Source organism: Carcharodon carcharias, chromosome 15 (assembly GCF_017639515.1).
Source record: "Carcharodon carcharias isolate sCarCar2 chromosome 15, sCarCar2.pri, whole genome shotgun sequence".
In the NCBI taxonomy this organism is placed as follows: Eukaryota; Metazoa; Chordata; class Chondrichthyes; order Lamniformes; family Lamnidae; genus Carcharodon; species Carcharodon carcharias.
Genome location: NC_054481.1, coordinates 28,416,014 through 28,432,102, shown reverse-complemented (window position 1 = coordinate 28,432,102; position 16,089 = coordinate 28,416,014). Strand labels below are relative to the sequence as shown.

General features: G+C 45.9%; 1 protein-coding gene across 3 annotated transcripts in view; it reads left to right on the top strand.

The window, feature by feature from the left end:
• glis2b (GLIS family zinc finger 2b) overlaps positions 1 to 16,089 on the top strand; it is a 55,105-nt gene that overhangs the window by 24,459 nt on the left and 14,557 nt on the right. The window contains exon 2 of one of the 3 annotated variants that reach the window (XM_041205835.1): positions 14,456 to 14,733. The exons of the other annotated variants lie outside the window; for them this stretch is intronic. The gene's annotated coding sequence lies outside the window, so the exon portion shown is untranslated. The remainder of the gene's footprint in view (positions 1 to 14,455; positions 14,734 to 16,089) is intronic. 3 annotated transcript variants of the gene reach the window in all.

Here is a 16,089-nt window from a genome sequence, read left to right as displayed (position 1 = left end):
TCCCAATGACAGATGTTAAGTTAACTGGCTTCCCGCTTTCTGGCTCCCTCCTTTTTTGAATAGAGGTGTTTATATTTGTGGTTATCCAATCCACTGGGACCAACCCAAAACCTGTTCAAAATGTCAGTCTCCAAACCACTATGCACACCAGACCCACTACATTGGAGTCATTGCACCCAGTCCTGTGCCGTGGTCCTGTGTGAAAGTCAGCACTATCATCTTTTGTGTTCCACTTAAACCTGGCTAATTTTATGTTCACCTGAGGGAACAGACAGGGCCTCAGTTTAATATCTCATCTAACCATGCAGCACTCACTAAGTACTGCACTGGAGTGTCAGGCTGGATTATATTTTGAAATCTCTGGAGGGGGCTTGAACACACAGCCTTCTGACTCAGAGGTGAGAGAGCTACCTACTGAGTACTGCACCCATGATGTATGTGCTCTGGGTTTGTTTGATTGCACAGTTTGTGGAGAGTTTAGAGTTCTTTGAGATGTCAGACATGTTAGGGGGCGATGTGCCGTCCAAGAGGAGGGAGGAATAGAGAGGGAATGGGTTGGAGACACCCCCTGCCCCTGAGTTCCCAGCTGCAAATAGGTCTGTAGATAAAAAATGTGGAAGCAGTGAAAACATCACAAAGACCAGAGAGAAGATAATTGTCCCCAGCTTCCCTTTCTCTTCACCAAAAACAACCCCTCTCACTGCACCAGTTTAAATCTCAGGCTGGCAATGTCACTTTAAATGAAATCTTATTGGGTTTGTTTGGAGAGGTTTCCATTGCCAGATGGGAGGTGTAACATTAGCTGACTGGGGAAACGTCTGGCTGTGTTTGCAGAGGCTCCCTCAATGTGATCATTCATTAGTGAGTGAGTCCAATGCGCATGGTCATTGCTGACCTTCACCATGTCCAATCAGCCTGGATCAGTGGCACCAGGAAATCGAGAGGGCAGGAATGTCTGAACGATCCACATTCAAATATAGCAGGGAAATGACAGGCTCAGAGTTTTAAGTCTCCGCTGTAAGAAGCCAGTAGGGTACAGTAGTGGTTACTTTGCTGGGCTGGTAAGCCAGAGGGCTAGGTTTATAAACTGGAGATGTGAGCTCAAATCTCACCATGGTAGCTGGGAAATTTAAATGTAATTAATTAAGTAAATCCCGGATAAAAAAAAGCATCATCAATATCAGTAATGGTGACCTTCAAACTACTGGATTGCCCTAAAAACCCACCTGGCTCACGAGTGTTCTGTAGAGAAGGAAATCTACCTGGTCTGACCTACACGTGACAACTTACCTTCAAAATGGCCTCCAACGTCTCTCAGTTATATTCAAGATCCATTATTTTCAAGTTTTATCTCTAATTTGCAATTAGAGGTAGCAACAACTTATAGCGCCTTTAACATAACAAGACATCCCAGGTGCTTCACAGGGGTATTATAAAATTAAATAAGAGATATTTGGTCCATTGATCAAAATCTGGTAAAAGAAGTAAGTTTTAAGGAGTTTTTTAAAGGAGGTAAAGGAGCTGGAGAGGTGTAGGGAGGGAATTCCAGAACTCAGGGTACAGGCAAGTGAAGCCACAATGGAGTGATTAAAATCAAGGACACTCATAGGGTGGCCATTTGTTTGGTTTTATACTGGACAGCTCGGTTTTCAGCTGGTTTGGCTCTTGTCTGGTATTGGATGCTTTTATGCCCACTATTTTTACTCTGAAACACCCATCCTCTAAGAACTACAATTGAACATGACCTCCGTGGAGTAGCTTTCTGCTTAACTTTCTATTCTCTGTATATTCCCCTCTCCTCCATCCATCTCATACCAAAACACACCACCATCCAAGGACGAGAGGGTTAGGCAAGGTTCACGGCCTGCCATTGACAGTCAATGTTAGAATAATAGATGTTGGTGTCTCGACTCTCACTCAAGGGAGGAGCCTGGTCTCCCAGCAGAGTAGAGACAAGTTTGGGAGTTCACTGCATGGCGAGGATGGTTATGGACACAGAAACACCTGCTCCCTCCCAGCAGCCAGGCAGGTTGATGGTTATTTTCCAGTACGTCACGTCAGTCAATGTGGAGAGGTGTTAGTGGCTGGGACCTGGTGATCACAGGACAGTGTATGGATTGTAAAATTACAGCTACATTTCTTAAATTATCGTCCAATGGACAGTTGATGTTCCTGCTGTGCTGATGGGGAAGCCTGTGAGCAGTTTCAAAGTGGAGACTGATGTTACGACTCTATAATGTGCCTGCTCTGACAGTGAGACTGACGTTATGGTGTCCAGTATTCTTGAGCTCCCATCAGTGGCTACCCTAAATGCTCAAAAGGCCAGAATTGGAGGAGGGTGGGTGTGGAGGAGATTACAGAGGTTGGGAGGGGCAAGGTCATAGAAGGAATTGAAAACAAGGATGCGAATTTTAAAATCAAACGTTGATTGACTGGGAGCCCATGTAAGTCAGCGAGCACATGGGTAATAGGGGAAAGGGATTTGCTGTGTGTTAGGACACGGGCAGCAGAGTTTCAGATGACTTCAAATTTATTAAGGGTAGAATGTGGGAGACCAGCCAGGAGTGCAATGGAATAGTTGCCTTTATAGATAACAAAGGCATGAAATGAGGGTTTCAGCAACAGATGAGCTGATGCAATTCACTGGCAATAAATGCTGGTCTTGCCAACAACTCCCATATCCCAAGAAGTCAACTGATGTATAAACCAAGCACAATATTCTCATAAACAAAGAACATCCACTATTGTAATACAATAATATAATAACTATAAATCTTCTCTTTCTCAATGTCCTGGCCATTATTTATCCCTGAACTAACATCACTGAAACAAAATGATCTGGATATTTATCTGACTGTTATTTGTGGGAGCTTGCTGTGTGCAAACTGGTTGCCACACTTCCTATGTGACAACAATGACCACTCTTCAGTGGTATTTTAGTTGAGAAACACTTTGCAATATTCTGTGATGGTGAAAGGTGCTATAAAAATGCAGATTATTTCTTATTTTATTGACTAGTGATGGTCAGAAGTCTTAGATGGAAATGTGCACACCATGTGGATAAGGATTGAATTGTCATAAGTAGCCTGTCAGCTTATTTTGTAGACCTCACGTGAAGATGGGGTCACTTGGGTGAGGTGTCAGAGAGCTGCTAGTGCATGGGACTGTACAATAGAATGAGGTAGAATTCTACAGCATAGGAGGAGGCCTTTCAGCCCATCGTTCTTGTTCTTTGTAAGAACTATCCAATTCGTCCCTTTCCTCCTGTTCTTTCACCATAGCCCTGATTACTGAGGGATGTAGAAGTAAGTGAAAAGATACAGATGCAGCTAATTTCAATGTTTTATTGTGGCCTCAGGTGAAAGGAGGTGAAAGAAACTTCAAAATTGTGGTTAATCTGTTGTCCAAATCTATATTTATGTAATTAGGGCAGGAATTCAGTTTCTGAGCCTGGCAATAAGGGAAGCACAAATGGTAATAATCCTGTGAGTGAGCCCATGATTTTATGCCTGATAGTGTGAGCTGGAGTTGTGCAATTGGCCAACTAGTGCTCCAGAGGCAGAATTGTAATTTTTACCCCCTTAGTCAACTCACATCTTCAGCAAGCTCAAGAAAATATGCCTTTTAATGGCAGATAGTGTTTTTTAAAAAAAACACTCCATTTAACAAAAGTTACCGAGAACTGTCTCATTGCGTCTTCTGCCCAATAAAGCAGTTTGAGTGTGATCACTGATCATCTTTCAGTGACAGCAGCAGACTCTGCTGTTTTCTCCAGCAGCACCGCTCAAACCTGTGCCCTCTGCCACTTAGAAAGGCAAGGCCAGCAGGTGTATGGCAACACCATCATCTGCAAGTTCCCCTCTAAGTCACACATCACCCTGACGTGGAACTATATCACTGTTCCTACACTACGACTGGATCAAAATCCTGGAGTTCCCTCCCTAACAGCACTGCGGGTGTACCTTCATCATGGACTGCAGCGGTTCAAGAAGGTGGCTCACCATCCCCTTCTCAAAGGGCAAATATTGATGGGCAGTAAATGCTGGCCTTGGCAGTGACCTTATCTTGAAAGTGAATATTTTGAATATTTTAAGGGTTAAAGAGTTTCTAAAGTTTTACTGTGGTGTGTTGCTCTTATGTTGTGAATAGCAGTGGATCATGGGAGGGGTCTCAGGAGGAGTGTTACCCCACAGAACCCCAGACAATGGTCAAGTGACACCCCCCCACCCCCTCCCCACACTCCAAATGGATCATTCCAAGGTCACAATTCACAGTAATCTCGTGGTGTTAGCTGTCGAGCTACGACCTGTTATAAATCTCATCTGTTCCCTTCACTGCAGTTCCCTCGGTGACTGGATTAGAGAAGGCCCAGAAAACCTTCTGGAATCTGGGTGTGCAGGGCTCTGTGCAACACAGGTCACAGCGGAGGAGTGCTGAGGTTGATTTCAGTGTGTGAGCAGAGTGAGGGGCCCCCTGCGGGGAGATTCAGAGCCCAGTTAATGAGGGCTAGGACAGAGCTGGCGGGGAGCGGCTTTCCAATGATGTGCAGTCCTGGTGGGAGGGGGAGTTCTGGCAGCACTTGTACAGCTGGTCATAGAGTTTGGTACATTAAAGGCCTCAGGTTCTATTCCTATTCATAGAGGTGTTGCTAGATAGGGCTAAGCTTGTAATCCCTCACAGCTGGTTTGTTTTATAACAGAGTTCAGATTCTCTCAGCCGCAAAACATGCAAGATAAAACATTTTCTCAACTGCCTTAAAACGGTCTGACATTTTTCAAATCCTTTCTGAATTTTCCTATCTTTTTGAAAAAAAAATTTGAATGAGGTTCCCTCACACTGTCACTCAGTAACCTATCCCCCCAGCGCCCTGCTTTACTGACGGCACCTCTGCTGATGCTAATCCAGCTCCCTCGGATTGTCACTCAATAATGGTGAGATCACCGAATCCAGGTTCCTGTTGTGGGGGCGTGATCTGGAATCAGTGATCGTGCCCCCCCACCCCTGCCCCCAGTGTGTTTTCTGTCTGTGAAGCTCTGTTCAGAACTGGAGAACACTCTGAGTCTGATAGTGAGGCAAGACAGAATGGACCTCATTGTTCTGGATCAGCGCTGTGAAAAGGATAGGAAAGAATTTGCATTTATGTGGCACCTTTCAGCCCAAACAGCTTCACAGCCAATGGAGTATTTTTCCTCTAGTGTGGTTAGCGTAGGGAGATATGTGTAAAGAGTCTGTGCCAGTCTGCTGAAATTCCTAATGGGCAAATGGTCTAAACTCCTGTGTATCTAACTGCACCCTGGGGGGGAGTTACAGGGTTAAAAGCCCTCTAATGACAAAAAGATGTGGAAGCAGAACCCCTACATGGAATTTAAAAGTTGCATGAAAGAGAAATAAAGCAGGGTATGGGGATGGAGCAGGAGAGTGAGATTGGACTGAGTGACCCATTGCAAGAAAAGCACTGGAGCCAACAAGTGCACAGCAAGATCCTACAAACTGCACTGAGATAATGGCTCTTTAATGGAGAGCGTTGAGGAATAAATATTAACTAGAACATTGACGTGAACTCTCCTGCTGTTCTTCCAATAGTGCCATGGGCTCTTTTATGACCAGCTAAGAGGGCAGACGAGACCTAGGTTTAATGTCTTTACAGACTGAACTTCCCTCTATTCTGCCCTGATGAGGTGGATCAATCTCTACTGCAGTAGCACTTAGATCTCCCTGAATAAGTTTTCCAATTTTTGTGCCAGTGCTGTGCGAGAATAAAGACATTTTAGTGCAGATATGGATCAGGCACTGGGTCACGGCTGCTCAAACTCATTTGCTGCGTTTATTTAAATAAACATACAGGTCTTGGGAATCCGATGAACTGAAGTGGGAGAGTGCGGATGTCTTTTGAGGCCCCTACTGACTGTGGAAGTGCCTCATTCTTGGCCTCTTCCCATGTTAAATGCAGACAGGATTCCTCTTGGTGTGGGGGTTACAGACTCCAGCTGTGTCAGTACCTTACCAAGACGCATTTGTTTGGAAACAGAAACCAGTTAATACCCTTACTCCAAAGTTGAATCATTGGAGTCGAAGTGCTAAGAATGGTGCAATGTTTCTGTGAAGCTTCAAACCCATAACAGGCCACAGAGGGAGGTAGGGGAAGGGGAGCTGGTTAGGCCTTTGCTGAATGAAGTGGCACAGATTGAATCAAATCTATTCCCTGCAGGAGTTCAGAGCTGATGAACACAGTGGGGGGTGGGGGTTGGGGGGTCATGGTGGTGGTGGGGAATGTGGCGCTCCCCCACAGGCTCCAGCATTCCACTGCTCACAAAGAGCACAGGCCCCCCAGCGCCTGCATGGGACCAGCACACAGACTTGGTCTAGAGGGACTCACTATGGTTCCTGGGGCAGAGGTGATCTGTACACACACAATAATTTATTGCTGGGCAGCTTAACCCTCTGAATGCTGGATTTCTTTGAAAAAAAAAAGAGATGTATTTTACAGTGCCTTTTACAGCCTCAGGACTTCCCAGAGCTCTTCACAGCCCATGAAGTTCTCTTTAAAGTGTAGCCACAGTTGGAACATAGGAAATACAGCAGCCAATTTCTGCACAGCAAGCTCCCACAAATAGCAATATGATAATGACCAAATTCAGTGGGCTGAATCTTCCAAGGAGTGATAATCATCATTGGATTGCCACTCCACTCCTATTTTTTTTACACAGTGCCAGAGCTCTGCATTTCTCACTCTGACTTCCAAACCGGGCCTCTTCAGAAATGCGGAGCATACCTGTTCTTGGAGTCCTTCTTTGTAGGGCAGAATCGTTGGGGAAGCCAAACCATGTCCCCTTTTTACAGCACTAGTAGCCGTATTTTGGCAAGTCTTCATTCACTAACGCAGTGAAAAGCTTTGAGACATTTAAATAGCTTTTCAGAGTGTTAGTGAATAAGTGTAAGTGTGTATGGTGGAAGGGCGGTAGGTAGGTAGGGCGCCAGCTGGGTAAGATGGCAATGTGGGTATGTGGCAGAGTGGGTGGGGTGGCAGGATGGTTTGGTAGGTAGGGTGGCAGCTGGGTAAAGTGCTAGGGAGGTGAGGTCAGGTCAGGGGGAGTCGGAGGGTCGGAGAGGGGTCGGAGGGTTGGGGGGAGTTGGTGGGTCGGGGGGGGATGTTGGAGGGCTTTGTGGGGGGTGTTGGAGGTCTGGAGGAATCAGAGGGTCGAGGTGGCTTTAGAGGGTTGTGGTGTTGGGGAGTGTTGAAGGTAGATGGGGTGGGAGGGTGGTCAGAGGCTTGGGGGGGAGTGAGGGGGTCCAGGGGGTTGGAGGATCAGTGGGGTTTTGGAGGGTAAAGGAAGAAGTCAGGGCGGTTGTCAGTTGCAGACTTTTTCGGAGGGTTCTGGACACAGGGGAATTGCCCATCAGAAGTTGAAACTTCCCAGGCAATTCCCGCATTAAGACTTCCGAGATGTTCCCCAGTGCATCTTCTGGGGAATGTCCAGTGTACAACCATCCGGAGACCAGAAAATCTGGGCAAATCTATTTTTGTCATGTTGGTTGAGGGACAAATATTGTCCAGAGCACCAGGGAGAACTCCACTGCTCTTCTTTAAAATAGTGCCATGGGATCTTTTGCACTCATCTCAGAGGTCTTGGGTTCAAATCCCACTCAAGAGGCCTGAGCACATGATCCACATTGACACTCCAGTGCAATACTGAGGGAGCGCTGCACTTCCAGAGGTGCCATCATTCCAATGAGACATTAAACTGAGGCCCTGTCTGCCTTCCTAGGAGGACGTAAAAGATCCCACTACATTACAATGAAGAAGAGCAGGGGAGTTTTCCCTGGTATCCTGGCCAATACTGATCCCTCAACATCATTAAAACAGATCACCTGGTTAGAATCCCTTTCCCAGTGATATACCACAGCCACATGCAGTGTAAAGCTCCTTCTATGCTGCTCCAATGATGGATCTTGGTCACAGCAGTACCCTCTTGTGTATCAATATGGCATTTGAACCATTGGGTTTTGGTATTATCAGCGATGAACACTCCTGATGAATGCTGAATTGGGGATAGTTCTGTGCTACAAAAGATGAAAAAAGGCAGGCTTGCATTTTGATCGAATCTTTCACAATCTCAGGACCTCCCAAAGCCAATGAAGTACTTTTGAAGTGCAGTCACTGTTCTAATGCGTGGAACATGATGGCAAAGGGCAATGTATTTTTGTGATGTTGATTGAGGAATAAATTAGTGGACAAGACACCAGGGAGAACTTCTCTGCATTTCTTCTGAAACAGTACCATGGGGCCTTTTACATCCACCTGAGAGGGCAGCTGAGGCCTTAGTTTGAGTTTAATGTCTCAACTGAGAGACAACAGAGAGACGCTGTGCAGCACTCCCTTAGTATTGCACTGTAGTCTGGATGTGCTTAAGTCCTGGAGTGGGACTTAAATCTACTACCTTCCCATTCAGTGGTAAGAGTGCTATTGACTGAGCCACAATTGACATGATTGACAAAACTGGACTGACTTCCCAATTCAGTCAGTGGACACTTCTGGCTCTACTCTTTTTGCTAGCCTCTAGGGGTGTGCTGTTTGTGTGGGGAAACTCTTACAGGCTCTCATTGTGTGATGCTGAGCCTGGTCAGGCAGTTGATTGAGAACCTTAGAGGGGGGGGTGGTCAAGTAGAGTGAAAGGTGACGCAGCAGTAGATTTTCATATCTACTTCCTGATCATTCTTTTAATCGGGATTCCAGCAGTCCAGGAGCCAGCTCATGTTGCTTATGATGGTAAATCTGGATTCCCTAGATTCAAATTTACCATCTGGAATTATATAGAGAGACAGGAGAAGCTAGGATTATTCACCTTAGAGCAGAGAAGGTTAAGGGAAAATTTAATAGAATTGTTCAAAATTATGAAGGATTTGACACAGCAAATAAGCAGAAACAGTTTTCACTGGCAAAAGGGTTGGTAACCAGAGGACATATTAAAAATAACTATTGAAAAAACCAGGAGATAGGAGACTTTTTATACACAGCGAGTTATGATGATCTGGGATGCGCTGTCTGGAAGAATGGTGGAAACAGATTCGGTTATAATTTTCAACAGAGAATTGGATAAATTATTGAAGGAGAAAGTTTTGCAGAGTTATGGGGAAAGAGCAGGGTAGTGGGACTAATTGGACTTCTCTTTCAATGAGCCAGTACATGATGGGCCAAATGGCCTCCTTCTAAGCTGTAAGATTCTCTGGTTCTGACCGGATTTAATGGCTCACTCCCAGCATCCCTGAAAGATAAAAAGATAATGGGTAATGTTCCTTGTAAATTGTGCAGCTATGCAGAAACCCGCAAGTCTCCACACAAACTGCACACCAGTTACCTCACATGCACAACTCCATAAAAAAAAAAAAAATTAAAGGGGCAGCATGCTTAAATAAATCAAAAAATATTAGAGGGAATGTTGATAATGAGCCCTTTATCTGGGATTCATTTTAAACCCCCATGCAGTTCACGTTTGGCCTCTACCTCCACTTGATTATAAATGTCCTGGCTCTACTCTTTTTGCTAGCCTCTAGGGGTGTGCTGTTTGTGTGGGGAAACTCTTACAGGCTCTCATTGTGTGATGCTGAGCCTGGTCAGGCAGTTGATTGAGAACCTTAGAGGGGGGGGGGGGGTGGTCAAGTAGAGTGAAAGGTGACGCAGCAGCTTCAAGGGGTGGGGCTGCTGGTGCCAGGATTTAAATCAGGCTACTGCCATCTCCAGGGAAAAGCTCCAAATCCCTTCAATCTCACAAACTGGGGAAGGTCATCTGCTTCCCATTTACAGCATTCCTTTGCAGGAACGCGTAGCCCACAGACAGGAGAAAAATTTACATGCATCATCCAGGTGTGGCGGCTTGAGAAAAGTGGGGCCTTTGCTGTTTCGTTCCCTCTCTAGGGCTGTTTGCTGGAGGGATTTGCTCAGGAAATTACCAGCAAAATACTGAGGCTGAAAGGATTCAATTCTGATCTCAGGTTGCATAGACTAAGCTTGTTTTCCCTTGAGTATAGAAGATAATGGATGATCTAATTGATACGTTTAAATGATTAAAGGAGTTGATAAGGTAAATAGAGAGGAACTTATTTTCTCTGTTGGGGGAGTTCAGAATAAGGGGCATAACTTTAAATTTAGAGCCCGGCTGAACAAGGTGATGTCAGGAAGCACTTCTTTACATGAAGGCGAGTGGAAATCTGAACATTTTTCCGCCTCCTGACACCAGAACAAAAGGAAATTGTTTTTAAAACAAATCCAGCTCTGCCTGGTTATAACCTTGACAGGTGTAGTTCAATCAGTAGCACCTTTATCTCTATGTTAGGAGATCCTAGGTTCAAGCTCCACTCCAGAGACTTGAGTATAAAGTCTAGGTTGAAACTTCAAGTGCAGTTTTGAGTCAGTGCTGCACTACCAGAAGTGCAATTTGCTTGGGATGTTAAAGTGATGCTCTTTCTTCCCCCTTGGGTGAACATTAAAGATCCCATGTGCTACTTTTAAGAAGAGCAGGGGAGTTCCCCTGGTGTTCTGACCAATATGACAACATCACAAAAACAAATAATCTCATTGCTGTTTGTGGGAGCTTGCTGTGCGCAAATCAGCTGACCACTTTCATACATTGCAACAGTGACTACACTTAAAGTACTTTACTGGTGGTAAAGTGTTTTGGAATGTCCTGGAGTCATAAAAGATACAAATCTGTCTTTCATCCTTCTTTCACCCTACTACCTTGTTCCCTTGACTATGATCATCCTCTATGGTCAAACAGGCTGTCACCAGGCACTTCTAGGGACACCTATGAAGCTGAAGTTACCTGTGGGTTTTCAGTGCAGAAGGAAGATTCCACCTGAGACAGTGGCTTCAGGGAAGGAAAGATAGACAAGGAAGTAGGGATTGTGGGAACGAAGAGAGACAAGGAGCAAAGAATATTGACACCTTTTACCATCCTGGTAGTCATATGATACAACAATGAAGCAGTTTTTGATGAATCACAGCAATCAATCTCTATCAATGAGTCTACAACAGACCCAGACATTAGGTGAGGAAAACTCCCAGTGATGGAAAGCTTTGGGAATCACAGGTTCAAACACTCCTGAGCATATTTGGGACAGGCTCAAGGACCTTGGACTATTTTCGTTGCAAGAGAGTAGAGCTTGAGTATTTATAATAGTAAAGCTCAGGGACACAGAATCACTGGTGACTGGCTGTACTGGCACTTCACAACTTGACGGAGGGAATGAGATTTAGCTGGAAGAATTGGCCAGAATTTTGGAAAGCTGACTTGACTTCAGAGGCTGTATAGTTGAGCTGCATATGTTGAAGCAATGACATTAGTTAAAAACAGGGTGGACCATGTGATGGTTGTCATCTCCAACCAGCCTTGAAGATCTCATTATCTTGTCCCAAGACTAAGAAGTGATGGAGCAATATTGCAAATGCTGGCATCTCCACCCAAACCCAACTAGGACCACACTCACTGCTTTCCACCTTAGCAACCAACTGGCTAACAGTGAACTTCGGGTCTCCTTTTACAGCAAACTGGTCAGGAATGAACCGCACTCCAAGTACTTGGAGCCACCCTGGATCACAGCCTCACGTTTTACAAACATATGAAAAGGGTCACAAAAAAGATCAAGACCAGAGTGAACATTATCTAGAAACTAGCAGGCATCAGCTGGGGAGCCGGTGCGAATACTCTTTGTACTGCTAGCCTTACTCTTGTATACTCTTCAGCAGAATACCCCTGTGTGTGCAGAGAGCAGCAACAGAAAATGCTTAGACACTGTCCTCAACACATCAGTGAGGATAATCACTGCCACAATGAATCACACGTGTCCAATGGCTCCCAGTCCTATCTAATATCCCACCCCACGATGTGTGCTGGAAGTCAAAAACACTGTAAGAGTTTGACTGCATTGAAGCCAACACAGAACTGCCAATCCATGAAGACCATCAGCACCTATGGAATATGCGACTTTCTGGAGCTCTGAGAACGCTATGAGCAATGCAAGTTTTAACATGAAGGAAAAATGGCGCAGCCTCTGGGCTGACACCAATATTGTCAACAAAGATCTGGTGAGTGATGTATCATAGAGCCTCCGGGGTTTGACATCTCTCAAAATCAGCGGTCTCCACTCAAAAGGATCCACACCATCCATGCAAGGACATCACACCCCTTTCACAAATGGAATTTCAAGGACAGTTCAGCACACGACTGTGGTCACCAGGATCAGACTGGTCACCACATTGAGACTGAATGTGACCTGCAAAACTTTGCCGCAGGTGTTATGATCCCTGTGGAAAGTGATAGCTTTTAAAAAGAGATGTGAATTTCCCAGTGATCCACAGGAACGATCGCACAACAAGATTTCATGTTTTACAACTTTTACTGTAACAAACAAACTAAAATCAACATAGATTAAATTTTCCTTAATAGGCAACTAGTAAATCAGACTACAGAAAAGGTAGCTCCCCACTAGCTAATTAACTCAACTGAAAATGCTTTATATCTTGTGCCATGCTCTCAGCAGATATTTAGCCTTGTGGATTAAGTCCCAAACTCCTGCTGGCTTTTCAGCAGGCTCCCTCCTCCCTGGCACACCAGGGCAAGTCTTCCAGTGTCCTTTGAAAGACCTTTCACTCAATCTTCTGAGTGTCTGCGAACTGACTTCCAACCCCAGAAACACTTTGGAGGCAAAGGTGGGACAGATTTAGGAGGTGGGCTTTTCGTAACCTGGCCCCTATATAAAGGGCCGCCCTGGGGAGTCAACTCACTGTGACAGGAAGGAGGTTGTGAAGGAGTCGCAAGGCTACATGGGAGGAGACTTCATTACGTTGTCAGATGAGTATAAGTTTTAAATGTTGTCCAAATGGCTATTGTTGCTGTAAGAGATAGCCCATAAAGAGCCTACCATAGGAAATGCTAGATGCTGAAATCTGCCCTTGTATATGTGTAAGGAGTGTCCACATAGCGGGACCCACCACATCCAGCCATGTAGATGTTAGCATCTTTGCATCTATAGCAGGTCACGGCATTGTACAGCAAGTGGAAGAGTATTGCATCTCAGGGGCCGGAATCAGGATCCCACATGTGGATCCCTAATGTCCTACCACATAACCTTTCACCTCTCACATTTTCCACTGTGGGCACCTCGCCCATTACCTTCACGTCAGCATGCTGTCCTCGCAGGCATATGTAACTCCAAGCGAGTATTCCAGCAGCTCCAGAACACACCTGGGGTGCTCACACACGAGGACAGTACACACAGCCTGCGAATGGACCTCCCCAACAACACACGTCTGTGCACCACTCGAGAAGAAGTTTCCAGTATGAAGTGGATATTGAGTAGAACGGCATAAAGAGAGAATTGTGACTCATCCGTGTGCTTTATTCATTGTCATGGCAGAATGTCCCAGAATGTTCCAGAGGAACAGCGTGTCTTGAGTCTTGCTGAAAAAAAGAGACATTTTTCGTCAAAGTTTTTTTGCATTCATCAGTTGCAAGAAAATGCCAAAGTTGGGGAAACAGTAAATCCTTACTGTATAAGAAGAGAGTGCTCCAACAAAAAATGTCTCTTTTTTCAGCAATACTCAAGTTCTGTACTACCAAAAGACTATATTTCAGTCTCATGGTGATCCTGGTGCAGGAGGTTGAAGGCTAGAGCGATATCCTGTATCCAGCAGGTAGAAGGAACCCTCTGGCTGTAATGAAGAGAGTGTGGCAGGCAATTGCTGCTTCAGTGCGTGCATCAGGCGAATGTGTCTGAACATGGATTCAGTGCTGCGTGTGGTTCCACCACCTGCTGCACTCAGGCAAGCTGAACTGTTCGACTGAAGCATACATTTGCCTCTGGTTTAGGTCTTAGATGACTGAGACATCAGATGGGAGATAATTTCCACGTATGCCCCATCAATAAGGATGACTGAATGGGCATGAAACTCTTGTATGTCAAAGCATAAATGGGGTGGCATCTGAATGCCCACTTTGACACACGCCACATGGACCATGCTTGTGATCGATACAGGATTAACGTCCCTAAGCTTGTCTTCATTGTTCACTTATGGGAAAAGGAAGTTCAAAATGCTAATGGCCCAGACAGGGGATGGCCATGCGAACCTCAGGCTGATTCGCCCACTGGAGGAGAGGGCCATGCAGATCATGTGTGTGTGCTCCCCCAGACCAGTGTAGGAGATGGTGAAAGACCCATAGCAGGTGCCCTAGGCAGTGTTATAGGCACCCTCAAGCATGGTTTCATTGGTGGGGGTGATGGTTATTCAGCATGAGGGAGGTGGATCAGTCACAGTGGGCAGTTGGTGCATGATGGAACATGAAGGAAGGATTCCAGGCCAAGGCTGCTGCTTGTATGTGGTTGAGAATGACGTGTAAGTGCACGTGCTCTTACACTGACTTGGGCTTACAATAACTGTGTCCTGTTGTGTCTCACACAGATCCCATCGCCGCATGGCCACCCTCCAGAGCTGGAATATCCCTCAGGCATAGAAGGAGGAGGAGGGGAAATGACAGAGGAAGCACCGTTCCATCTGACCAGCCCACAATCCACCATCACAGATATTAGCACTGCGGAGGGAAGCAGTGCACATTCAGAGTCGGTTGCACGAGGTGAAGGGCACAGCACCAGAGTGCAGGAGGAGGTGTCAGAGTCAAAGATATCTGTGCCCCTTGCGGGAGGGAGAGTAGTGACGATGATGCTCCAGCTGGCGTAGAGGTAGGGCCTGAGGAGTCACCTTATGGGGCACAGTGCTTGGATCAGCAGCAGCAGATCTGCAGACACTTGGCAGAGTTCCCCAAGGCAATGTGAGCTCATGCAAAGTGAGTGGAGGAGCCCCATTGTGGTGATGAGCTCGACCTTGTCTCTGGCGCTTGACCACATGAGTCTAATCATGAGATAATGGCCAATCTCATGGAGAGTCACATTCAGCATCACTCTGAGTGGATGCAAGAGCACCGTGAATTCCTGTGAAGGGAACGAGGCTCACTCAGTAGCCTGGAGCAGTCAGTTCAGAGTTTGAGTGCTCCCCACTATAGAATACATATGAGGAGCTGCACACCCATAACTGGATATTCTCACTGGTGGCACATCAGTTGTTGGAATGGACGCCTGCTCTGCCCCACCCCATCCAGCCCTCCAGAAAGCCAACCCAGGGCTGAGGAGGTTGCAGAGGAGCATGAGGCTGCTGTGAGTGGTTCTGTGCACTCATCTTCCACAGCTTCCCTGATCCCTCAGCCCTCATCTATGCTCCAGTGACCGTAGCTGCCCCTCCATTGCAGGCCCTGCAGTCTCAGGTAAGTCCCCAATGGGCACCTGTATGAAAAGGGCTGCCATGAAGATCCTCAATGCCTTACAGACAGACAGAGAGGTGGACAGACTGCCTCCACCTCTTCCGAGGCAACACAGGGGGCACCACGTAGGAGTGTTTGAGCTCGAAAGACACCATTAGGTTTTGATCACTGACGGGTTCACATGTGGTGTTATATCTCACATTGTTTTTCACCTTCTGTAAATATTTAATATAAATCAAAGGCTGGATGTCCTGGTCTATACTTGTTGAGTAGCGCTTACAATAACCCGGTAAACACACAACTGTGAATTACACAATTGTACAACACACAACATCTTAACAGAGTCACTGAAGGTTGCAGCCAGAAGTCCATCCCTTAGTCACCTGACAGTGTGAAGTCTTGCATGTCCATTAGAGTCAAGTCGGGTAGAGCACAAAGCGTGAGACATCCGCTGCTGATAGCAGTCAACCAATGTGGATATCACTGGCCAAGTCAGCATTTATTGCCCGTCCCTTATTTCCCTTGAGAAGGTGGTGGTGAGGTGCCATCTTGAAGCTTTGCACTCCATCTGGTGTAGGTACATCCATGATGCTGTTAATGAAGGAGTTCCAGGATTTTGATCCAGTGACAGTGGTAATGCCATTTAATGTCAAGGGCAGATGGTTAGATTCTCTTATGTTGGAGATGGTCATTGTCTGGCACTTTTGTGGCAATGAGGTTATTTTATGCTGCCCAGTCTAGAGTTATAGCATTTCTGTTGGTGCATCTGTCATACCTGCAT